General features: G+C 41.0%; 1 long non-coding RNA gene across 1 annotated transcript; it reads right to left on the bottom strand.

Annotated features, from left to right (window-relative positions):
• Nucleotides 1-703: 703 nt before the first annotated feature.
• LOC125322431 lies at nucleotides 704-11597 on the bottom strand. Its single transcript, XR_007201995.1, has 3 exons — nucleotides 11504-11597; nucleotides 5015-5097; nucleotides 704-1101 (listed from the first exon to the last, which is right to left on the bottom strand). It is a non-coding gene; the product is annotated as an uncharacterized LOC125322431 (long non-coding RNA).
• Between the last annotated feature and the right edge of the window lie 1045 nt (nucleotides 11598-12642).

The raw sequence follows: 12642 nt of genomic DNA, 5'->3' as shown, positions 1-12642 counted from the left end.
AGCTACTACCTTACTTTAAAGACTTAAGAAAATATTTAAAAGAAATAAATATTTGGTAGTACATCTGCCATCTCAAAGGATACCTATCCTACTTTCATCCCTGCAGCATTCTATGTTCCAGCTGCACTATATTTTCCTCATTGCACAACTAATTTTCTTTTTTTTTTTAAGGCTTAAAAGCAGCATCTGCTACATTTTAAGCTAGTTCTCTCTGCTCACCCAAGCTACTGTCATCCCTATTTCAGCAGAATGAATATAAAAGCAGCTTTATTCTGCCTTTTGGCCTCTCCTCAGCTTGAGGACAAAGAAAATGGCTGTGTCACTCCTCAAGTTATATCCCAGCCAGCTCAGAGCTTCTCTACTCACTGCCAGGAAGCTATGGAATATAGGGCACCCCAACATCTGCTCCAGGTTGGATAATACTCGAACACTTAGCCATTTCTTTCTGCTTGCAATTTGACCTGTAACACTGGAGTTTGGCTTATTAGTTCTGCTGATAGGCAGCACATAAGGCACTTCATGGGACCTTGAGGGAAGACTCTCTAAATCTCTAATCTCAGTTGCAACAGCAAAATGAGAGTTAAAAAAAAAAAAAGTTCTGAATTTGGAAGTTATGATTAATTTCTGAGTGGGGAAGGAGAATTATATATGTATTAGTTTCACCATGTGAGGAACATATTTTTGCCATTACCTAAGTAATGAAGCTCCAAGGACAAGGAAAAGGAACTTAGAAGCCCTATTTTTCCCATTTTAATCCAACTGCAGCGGGGGTCGGTGCCTCCTATGTTAGCTTGTTATAATGACGAGTTACAAAGAGGTTCTTCTGCTTGTCAGCTTTCTGACAACTCTTGAATGTGGTAAAGGTGGGCTAGGAGATGATTAGTCACCACCTGCCTCTAACAAACAAGTTCTCTTGAGTAACTCATGTGAAATGTTTAACTGTGAATAAACTCATTTAAAGCAACAGCTCTTTCAATGATCATCTGATGGCCATCAGGCCCTGTTCCTCTTCCCAGGAGGTGTCTTGAGCACTGTCCAACACTGCAGCTCCACAGCCACAGCTCCAGTCCTGAGTTCCTCTGGGTGTCCATGGGGAGAAAGCTGGGGAAGAAGCACATAGAGCAGTTTATGCTTCGTGTGTAAAAAGCATTTTGCATTTTGCTCCGTGTCTCACTAGGCATATTTAGACAATACAGGAGCATTAGGTGTAAGGTCCTACACACCGTTCCTTGGCCCGCAGCTGCTTCCCCTGCGAGGGCAGCGTGTGCGCCCTGACAGCAATGCGACAGCCACAGCTGGGACACTGCCTGTGTCTATCAGTTGGTACATCTTGCTCTTTTAATGGTGCAAGAAGCTTCAAATGCCCTCTCAGCATGTTTTGCCATGATACATGCCAGATACATTTCATATATACATACTCTGAATAGGAACAACAAACATAATAATACGTATTGTTCTATTACTCACTGATTCCATTTTACTCACCCTTTCTTCTATCATTTTAATTGAGTTCCCAACCTTGTGCTTTGAATCCGCTACACTTCTTACCTTCTTTCTCCCATCTCCTTTATTTAGGGTCTCCAGCCCCACTGCATGTGGCACGTATATTCTCCCCAAACCCTAACATTAAAGTCATAGTGCACCTGCTCATGTACCCTCTCTTTCACTCACACACAAAACTGTGGAAAGACATAACAAAAAGAAATCTTATGTCTGAAGAAGTCAATGCATGTCTTTAGACTTCACACTGTTTTGGCAGAAAATGGTTTCCTAATTTGTTACAATACTTGTCTAATAGTAGCACACAGTCCAAAAGCCAACCCACACAAATCACCACAGTCTGAGCTGTTGGTACCTGAACTAATCCTTTAGCATTTTGTGCCTTGGGCTGTATTCAAAACAAGTTTGGCATCATCCTTTTGTCATTTAATTTGGAGTGTCTCATTCCTTTTCTCTGCTGGACTTCTAAAACACTTCATAAATACCAAGGGAAAGTTGGCAACATTCATTCAAAAGGCCTGCTTGAAGGGAGAGTGGAAGATGATAATTGATACCTATGTAAGATGATGTAAAAAAGGCTTGAAGAACAAACATGATGATAAGCAGAGGAGTAAATGGACCTAGATGAGGATGCTGAGCAGAAAATCATCTTAGAGGTGCTCATTTCACAGTTCCCAAGGATCACATGGTTCCATTTAGATAAAAAGGCGAGGTGATTTTAAAAGGACAAGCAAGTACAAAACATGATCATGGCACCAATGCCAATTTCTTTTGAAGCATAAAATTCCACAGCTGCTGTTCTAAGTTTTCACACCTGCTCCAGGCTGGGAGAGTGTTCTCAGATCATAAAGGCAAGTGAAACAGCTAAAGAAGAGTAAGTTACATCCTTTGGCAAAGACTACAGGTGCAGGGTGGGTGGAAGCGGGGGCAAGGAGCAAAAAGTGCCATACAAATTTCATTATCAAGCCTGGGGAGATGCCTGTTCCTCTGCCAGACCAGTTCCTGGAACACTTCCCTATGAAACACAGTTTGCCATCCATTTTCTGAGGAGCACACTTCTTTGATTCCTACCAAAGTGTATGCTAAAACCTTGATGATATAATTGTGCCTTTGTGTAAATTGTTATCTCTCCATATAAAAAATATTTTCAGTATTTTTTGTATTCAGTTCTACTGTGGAGTGAGGTTCCCAGACTTTGCTGTCAATGTTTTAATTCTGCAGGATGATTTATTTGTGAATAATCCATGTTGCATCTGTTTTATGACATGTGGGGGCAGTTATTCATTTAAAAGTCTTTGGTTCCAGTTTTTCTCCCAGATAAGCAGACACAGATGCCATTGAACTGTAAGAGCACAGGAAAATCAAATGATCCTTACACCTAGTCCCCTGTAATCCATCCCCCATTATCCAATACAGGACAGTCAAATAAGTGCTGAGTCTGCTCTGAGATTATTGCATTCTTGTTCTAATAGGCAGAATAGCCCAAGTAGCTTTTTCCTGAGACTGGACTTTGTATTGTCTCAAACAAACAAAACAAAAACCAACAACAACAACAACAACAAAATCCATTCTGTTCATAGGAAGTGGATCAAAGAGATAAAGAAATCTTCTTTGCATTGAGTAGAGAAGAAAACTTCATTGCACTGATTAAAACCCTTTAATCTGCTAATTATTTGAAAGATTCACAGATATGCTAGATAACATCCAAGGTCATAGTAAGGGTCTACAGAAACATCTCTGAAAAGATGCATTAAACAAAAAAATGAGGAACTTCCAGTGCAGGTGAGGGGGGAATAATTTTTGCTTCTGAAAGCATGAATAGCTTGAAGAGTGGATGAAAAGGGCAAAGACAGGAAAGAAGAAGTAAATCAAGAAAATCTCATCTACTCTGAATCCACAAATACTGTGCAGTTTATGGACATGTGATGATTGTTACAGAACTTAAAATTATATTCCCTTACCAATGATGCTTTCAACTGTAAAGCCCTCACCTTAGTCCTGGTGTCAGTCCTGTCTCTTTATGACAGAAGGCAAAGAATTTGTTCAGCACAAATATAAACCATCACATTTTCCTTTTCCACCAATACTTTCAAGGAAAAGAAGATAACCCAACAATCTGGATAATGTCTTTGCTCTCCTCTGTCACCAAAAGTGGAAACCTTATGGAAGATATGCGGGTTCTCGACCCCCACAGGTCCTCCTCGGATAGGGGAGAAAGTCCTTGCCAGGAGTAAGAGACAAACGGGGCTTTTGGATCTTCTCTGTCTTCGGATTGTTTATTTTATCTTATCAGCAATTTACATGACACCCACATAGCATGAAGCAGAGAAAGTACCAAAAGACATGATACAGGAAACTCAAGGCCCTTTTAAAGGTAAATCACCCAATTGTCGCCAAGAACGTACATTATTTTTACTTTTCTACCAATGCCTAATGAACTATTCATTCACGTAGCCTGTACTGCGGCATTTCCGACCAATCATTCTGTGCTACCAACACTGCAGAAAATGGAGTAGAAGAAGAAGGAAGAGACCTGAAAAATGACAGGGATCCTCCATCTTGCCTTCATCTACTCACCGTACTGATAAACCTAACGCTCTAAATTTTTCACCCTGTAACAAACTATATATTATACTACTACCTAACTCACACCCTTACAATTCTAATTCATCCCAAAGCCTTGGCAGCCCTCTCCAAGGACAAAGGTTAAAAATAGTGTTTCCCTGGGGGGATGGGCCCCTCAGGACAGGCAGAGAAACATTCCCTGCACTTTGGGTTCCAACAGAAGACATAACAACTCTTCAGGAAAGTTTGAGAAAGAAATAAAATTTAGAATTTGGGAAGAGAAATGCCATCAGTCCAAATGTCCTCCCCTTCCTCCTTCTTCCCCACACTTTATATACTGAACATGATGTCATATAGTATGGCGTGTTCCTTTGGTCAGTTGGGGTCAGATATCCCAGCTGTGTCTGCTTTCAACTTCCCATGCACCTCCAGCCTCCTCACCAGTGTGGCAGTACTAAAAAAAGAAAAGGCCTTGGAGCTTTTGAAGCCCTGCTCTGCAGTAACAAAAACATCCCTGTATTATCAACCCTGTGTTCAGCACAAATCCAAAACACAGCCCCCTACCTGCCACTGGGAAGAAAATTTACTCTACCCCAGCCAAAATCAGCACAGTATTCCATACATAAATTGAACTAGCTGAAGAGTAAGAAAAGAGTTGCTTTTATTGAAGGTAAAGGAAGGAAAATGTCTTGCTCTAAGGTAATTATACAGTATAGATTTGAAGTAATTTTCTGATGACCTAAAGTAATTTTGATGTTTCTGACCTAAATTCATACATCTCATCTGATTGACTGAAACCAATACTACCTCAAACAGAGCCAAAATCTACTATTATTGCTGTTGTTAATTGCCAACTGTTTGTTTAAAAAAGTATGAAATATATTTTCTCCCTTTCTTTACAATTAGAATATCCAAGGGGATTTCTTGCTTCCATTAGAAATTTAATTACCTTCAAATGCTTTTCGTGTCTTAAAAAGTATTGCTGGAATGTAAGAGTAGTCACTAGGTGAGTCCAGGTGTCACAGCTGGTATCTGTGAGGAAAACCCAAAGCCACAGACTTCAGCTATTTTCACATCAGGCCATATTAAAGGACAGATCAGAACTCTAATTTAAACTAAAAGCTAAAGTTCAATGAATGTAACTGCCTCTACAATCTTACATGCAGGCTTGTGTTGCCATACTTAAAAAAGAAATATAAACAACAATAAGTATACTAGAATTCAAATGTCTCTTTTGTCTTCATGCTGCATGCTGAATGCAGTACACAAAGGTAATGAATCCTTGATGCTGAGTGTTTTCCCAGCATACTCTTGTGGTTTAGGAATGGTACTCCCCAGTTTAGGGTTCCCACAGAGATGCTCCAAACCATGTGCCGCTCACTCGCACCCCCCTCTGCCCTCCCCCTCCCCCTGAGGTAGGATGGAAAGAGGAACTGGAGTCACAAAAGGTAAGGATCACAGGTTGCAAAAAGAACAATTTGCTGGAAAGAGCAATGAGATTAAAAAACCCAACAGTAACAGCAAAAATACTAATAAAAGAATGTACAAGAAAGGACCGATTCACACACAAGTTCTCACCCCTGACAATACCTGACCGCTCTCATCACCATCCTCTGTGACCAGGAAGGAACCCCTTCTCCCAGGAACAGACTTCCTTTCTTCCATCCCCCAAAAATGAAGTGAGGGGGTATAGAATAACCTCTGAGTTCTGGCCATGACCCCTCCTGGCTAGTGCAAAACTAACCATGTCCTGGTTGGGACCAGGACATGTGCCTGCATTAAAAGTGTGCTATTCACCTCAGCACTTCTGAAAATTGCCAGAAAAGTGCCCAAAGGTGACAAACACGTAAATGAGTTCATTTTATTTCTTTTCCCAGAAAATCCCTGTGAAGTTGATTCAAAGTGATGTTCTCCTCCACAGGGCCAGCTTGCACAATGAAGTGATCCAAATTATGTGCGGTGGAATTCCTAAAGTTTACACATTTCAAAAAAAGTTACTTTCCGTCTTTTCTGCAGGTATGTGCAGGATGGTGAGGGAAAGATTTCATGTGCTAGGAGTAAGTAGCTCTGAGGTACAAGCTGATGTGTCTCTGCTGTGGTAAGACATTTCCATGGTATCTCTTTCACTAAAGAAAAAGGAAGATAGATTATTTTTCATTAAAAATCAAAGTGTCCAATTCAAGCCGGGTAAGTAGTGATGGACCAAGTGACAAGTTCTAGGTGACTTTAAAATAAGTTCAATTCATTCTTGTGGACACAGCGAATGCAACTCTAGCAAGAGAGGCATTGTCAGATCAAAAGCCAGTTTAATGACCCACAAGGGAAACTCTTTTAGAGGTGAGTTGCTGGCTGGAGGGAACTGGGGAAAGGGGATTAGCAGAGACATCTGTTCTTCCTTCTTCCTTGCTATAACTGTTTTGTGGATCAGTGGAAAACCTGTTTCCAGTTCTGTCAGTTTGTAATTTTTCAACCTAAGGAAACAGATCATTTGAAGAAACGTCATTGCATCGCAGGAGCCCAGGACTCATTCTGTTCTGCTAGCTCTCTCCAATGCCAAGATTAACACCTGCGGTAGGAAAAGTAACATAACCACTAACGCTGTGTGTTGGCATTCTCACCAGACCAGAACAGGCTTTCACTTGGTATAGCCAAGTGCTCTTTCTTTCCCCTCATCTCCTTCCCCCCAGGAAGGAGAGATTTTTGAAGATTCAGAGATAGATAAAGACCTTCAGCTAAGTGCAAACTGGTGCAGCTTCTCCGACTACATAAGAAGCTGGTGCCAGGAGCAAAGAATTGTTTTATGTAGGGAAGCAGGACAATATCAATGTAATCCTCACACTGTATTCCACTGAAGCTGGCATGAGCAGCCACTGCTGAGTGACTGCTGTTTATATGCCCCACTTCCAGCTGGTTTTATGAGCATATGTTATATCTACAGGAGATATGTGTAGGGAGCGGAAACAAAGATACTATGAAGGAATCTGTCTTCATCGATTGGAGAAATGCTTAAAAAAAGGACTTTTTACACATGAAATCAGAACTGTGCCAGTGCTGAAGAATGAGTTTTACAGGCAAATTTGAAGAGCAAGGGGACACCACTAGCTGTGAAACCAGAGCAGTTCTGCTCAGGGTGATATAGCGAAACAAGGATGTCCCAGCTCTGGTCTGTCAGGAGCGTAGGTCCTTCCACGGAAATGTCCTCCCCATCACTTCACTGAAGGCAGAAAGGACCTGGAAGCATGCAGGAGACCTTGAAAGTGCAGGGTCTGCCAGGGGGGAGAGCAGTCTCACCCTGCAGCTTGCTGTGGGAGTGTGCTGCCCCCAGAGCCCATGCGAGCACCAGAGCTCAGACAGTGGCTCTAAGCAACCTCCCCGCAGTGCTGCAGATGAGCCTGGAACAAAAAGAAGTTTCACAGTCTCTGGGGTTGTGAGCAGCCAGCAAAGAGGAAGGTATTCTGCCTCTTTCCAATGTCAAAGCTTGTCTGCAGAAAAATCTTAGTCAGACCAACCCTCACAAATCATAACAATCTTTTTTTTTTTTTTTCCCCAAGCATTTTGTTAACCTTGCTATTAACAAGATCATTCAAGATTTCAAAGTGTTTCATGGAGAAAAAGAACCCTTACGTTTTCAGTTATTTGTCATCTGGCAACCAGTTACTCTTTACAAAGAGCCTTTGATTTATATTGCAACATCATGAAGCAGTTGATGGAAAATAAGTGACTCACTCAGGATAGTTCATTTTAGATACAAGAGATCCTGCATACCTTGATAAACCCACATCAGCAGTTTCCATATTTCTTTGGTTCTTACTCCCATAAATCAGCTTCACAGGGACACAGAGATAAAGCTTGAAGCAGAAAATTGTATTTATGTTGCATTCAAACAGTGGAAGACCACCACTGTGAAGCTTTACTAAAATAAGGGCTAAATCCTGCTATCTGATATCCAGCAGAATTTAGGAAGGAGCTTAGCTGAACTTACTGACCCAATGAGCAGCTTTAACATTTTTGAGCGGGCACATAAAGCGCATTTTCACCTCTTCTTATCCTCCCTGCCCCCACTAGTGCAAATGCTTTCAAATCTTTTCGCACACTGAGCTAATTCAAGATTTTGAGGAGAGCTAGTGAAATTATTCATTGGGCAAAAACTCAAATGTAAATGCCTTAGTTTAGGACAGATTTACAAATGCAGCCAGGCAACAGCATCCAAATTCCCAAATCAGTGCAGGAAAAGAGTGCAAGGCAAGGAAAAGAAGCAGTTTCTTCTTTCCGACCTTGTTTTCCACTTGGGTAAAAAAAAAATCAATGCTTCTAAAAGACACAGAACTCCCACTCTCTCGTCAAACAATTAACATAACAACAGTTCTGACATATGTAGAGAAAACTTGCCAGATTTATCTTCTATACCTTACTAGTAACTGCTTCCAGCTATGTAGCATGGCTGCAGTATCTGGTAAGTTAAGTCAAAAGTAGCTCTCAATTCAGCAAAAAATATTCTCTATTTAAAATGGCTTGTTACAGAATCCTCTTGCAGGAAGATTCACATGTCATTTAGTATCAACTCAGATAACTGAAAACCCTGATCCAGGACTTGAAATCCTATAGTCAGGCCCTTTCAGTCTGAAATACATTCCCATATTCAGCATATTTTCCTTCTTCATAGGAACAACTGTAGTATTTCTGCCTACACCTACAATTAACTGAAATAAAGTTCAACATGGAAAACTCACCTAGGGGGGAACTATGTGTTTAAAATATTTAACTTGTGTCATTGCCAAATTTATATTCTCTAGTATAATTATATAGTCACGGGATAAGACTTTTAAGCTACTTTTAGGTATTTACAGATCAAAAGATATGTTGGTAAACATCATTTGGCATCCAAATGCCTCTGAAACTGAATTCTGGAATCTACTTTTCTGTGAGCATGGAGGTGATGCTTTTGCATAGGAGGTGGAGTAAGTGTTATCCAAGATCTTGATTTTCTAGTGCACATGACTGACTTTTTCCAATGAAATCCATCTGAGCCAGAGATTTGCAGTGGCAAAAACCACCTATCAGCCTCTGATACATCAGCATTAGACTGCAGCTCAGAAGAGCTTAACTCTGAAAGACTATACATCTGTTAAACATCTTGGCATTTCTGAAAAGCTGGCTGAGATTGCATTCCTTGAATCAGTTTCTAGGGACTTGTCTTGAAGCTCATTTAACCCAATCTCGGCAGTGCTCTGAATACAGCAAATCTTAGTAAGATATGCTCAGATATTCAGGAACCTGATGGCAAGATGTGGGCCAAAAAAAATAACTGAACCTGCATTTCTCAGTAATTGCTAGGAGGGAAAATGAAATACATTTGAACTCTAGTGTTCATGTGCTTCCATTTTGTTGCTTTTTCATATAAAACTTGCATGCAAAAGTGTCATTCCCTAGTGCTTCAGGATATGAATCACCTGCTGATAGACTTGGAAAGTTTCTCTAACAGTTATATGTAAATAATCTCTGTCAGGTTCCTTGTGCTGTAATTTGAATGGTCTTGTTAAAAACAGGTGAAGGGAAAACTTCCTGCTGGCAGGACTGGTGCTGGTGCAAGTGTATATCGGTAGGTGATGGATCAGCAGCTAGATATTGGCTGGTGATCGATCTTTGCAGACCCCTTGTAGATCCACTTGTGCTGGTAGGACTCTATTCAATGCATTGCTCATCAAATCTTTAAGCACAAACTTGTGGTTTATTCTCCTTGAGAGAGAAAATAAAAGTTCCCCAGTAGATGGACACAGGGCTTGTTCAGTTTCACATCTCACATCTTGCTGCTCAGCTGGTAACCCTCTGACCCAGCAATGCCCTTCTTTGCACCCTCTTCCACAGTCTGATGGAAAACCAGTTTTGCTCAGTCTTTGTGAAGCTGTCTATATTGAAACCTTACTCCATTCCAAGTATTCTTCTGGTGCTTATTTAAAGCAATAACTGGAAAAAGCTTTCTGGATGAAAAATATGGGAAACTCAATAGGTTATGACTGTCAGCCTTTTCAATTTTCCAGGTATAAAATACTCTGTTGTTCATTTCTCCAGAACAGAACTTGAGTTGAAAGCCCTTGAACAAGCAACTTGCAGAAAACAGGTGGAATTGTTGTCCTGTAACCTAAGCAGGACTTCCCTGTCAGGGTAGCTGGAAAATTACCTTTTATCTCAGCTTCCATAAAGCCACCAGTCAACAAGTCCTTCTTTTCACTCTGTATTGGAGATTTTTAGCCTGATTTTTAGTACTGTGCCTTTAAAATTCAGGGCAGAAAATTATAGCGTGTTAACTAAGGGGAATTTACACTACAATAAAGACTCTGTACTTCCCAATGTCACCACTCTCAGACCTGTCCTAGGAAGAATTAAATACCACCTAATCACATATCTTCAGTCTGTTGAAAAGGCCAAGAACCACAGAGGTATGTGTCAAGGAAACTGCACTAACACCATAAAGGGAGGTACTTAGGTTCAGTCAGTAGGAAGCACCAGGCAAGCCTGCTGGTGGAGTTTAGAATATCTGAATATGGCCTAGGCTAGAAGTTGCCTAATTGACCTTCAAAGGGAGTAAACAAGGGTAGGTCTCCCTTGTCTAGGTCTGACTCTGATTCACAAATCAGCTTGCTCATTTGAATTTTGTGACAGAAACAGGCCCTCAGCCTTTGAGAGCTGGGACTAGTGAAAGCTCTGTTACCCACATAGTCACTCTCAACACCTGTCTGCCACATCTGCTCTGGAACTGTGCAGAAGAGGCAGCAAGCAGGCTGTTAGGTCTGTCCCTAGTGGAACTACTGCTGGTGCACTGCACATGCTTTTCAGAGGCAACAAAAACATGGATAGGTTGAAGAGGTGTTAAAGATACTCTTAAACACAAATGTATAAACCAAAATTGGAAGACTCATAGGTGTTTCAAACTAAGTATTTCAAAGCTTTGGAGAAGGCCATCCACTAAGCATCTCCTGTGCACAAAAGGGTAATTTTGGTTGAATCCTTTGCACAGAACTAACATCTTAAGCCTATCACTTACAACTCCTACTGGTGTGCCTGTTGACGCTTGCCTTGTCCGTACCTCCTTCGCAGAACCAGACACCTGCCTCGCAGTTAATGGTCTTGCCTGGTTGGAGGGAGAGCATGCTGTGCAATAACACCTGTACTACACAGTGACTGCCTTGCCATGCAGGGACACTGGATTAGCAACTGGAGAGCTGAACTAATAAACTGTGGCTAATGTTCCCCCATAGGCCCACTAATTTGAGTTAAAAATACCACTTTGCTCTCATTAAGGGGCTTGTGTGCAGGAGGGATTTGCGATGGTATCAACACACAGGTTATAAACAGCAAGAAACTCTCTGACAGTTATTATGACCTTTGAAGCTCTGAGATAAAAAATCTATTAATAAATTAAATAAGCCTATAAAATTACCTGAAGTGAAAGAGATGATGGGGTACACTTTTCTGTGTCACTCAGAATCAAGGAGAACAAAGGAGAAAATGTCTTCATGCTCTTGTTAGACCTCTCCAGATAAGCTCTCTGCTTGGGAAAGAAAGGGAACTTTGTAACCTCTGTCAGAGAAGCACCAGCCCATCTGTACCACCCTTTCTGTCCCAAACACTGCAGAACCATGGTGACAGCCACCACCTCCTTCTTACATGCCTCAGACATGAGAAGCCTGAAGATGAGAGCCACAGGATTACCCTTTTGGTCTTTTCCTGCGCTAGAAACTCCACACTCATACACAAGCACAAAGAGGCTTTTTCAAAAGCATGTTTCAAGGCTTTTGAATTGATGCCAACTGAGTCCACAACAGAAGCAAGCAGGATACCTGTGGAGGTCAGCCCCACTCCCCCTCTGACAGCACAATGCTGCACTAGCACAGCAGCTTCTAACCAACCTGGCAGTGACCTTTGGGCCAGGATCAGGATGCAAAGAGTGCAAAAGGTTCAAAGGATGCAAAGGGTGCAAAGGATGCAGGATCAAGCCCACTGTTTAGGCCACTTTTGGAAGAACTTTACCAGAAATGTTCCTAAATATTCCTGGTTTTTTCTTCAGATACTGTATCTTGCTACACCTGGAATTGATACTGCATCTGTTTGCAATTAGAAGATACTGAGCAAAACTACAGTTTTTATAGAATTAGGCCATGTAGGGAAGGTGTTTATGATCTTGAGTGAGGCATATGTTGTTTCTAGGTTGTGATTAAAGCACAGAACTGTTTAAGAACAGGAGAAAGGCCAGCTATCTTGGTATGTCTATCCTTCTTTTGCTAAATTTCTCTTTCTCTTTCTTGCTTTTCACCATAACCCTCACCTCATATTTTGTTCATAAATAAACCAAGGTGATTCTTAAGATATTTGTGCTCTGTGCTTCAATTTCCTTTCTTGGCAATTTATTCCAAATGACAATTGAAATTTTTGAAGTTTCTCAGCTTTTTGAGACAGTTTATAAAATTCAGATGTGGCCACAGTAGTAGAAGTCTCATCTGAAAAGGGAAAGCAGGATTTGACAGAACTCCAAATTATGATTTTTAATTTGACCTCTTTCCCTTTTGTTCTCCAATATAT

Source organism: Corvus hawaiiensis, chromosome 3, assembly GCF_020740725.1.
Source record: "Corvus hawaiiensis isolate bCorHaw1 chromosome 3, bCorHaw1.pri.cur, whole genome shotgun sequence".
NCBI lineage: Eukaryota > Metazoa > Chordata > Aves > Passeriformes > Corvidae > Corvus > Corvus hawaiiensis.
This window is presented reverse-complemented; position numbering and strand designations above follow the sequence as displayed.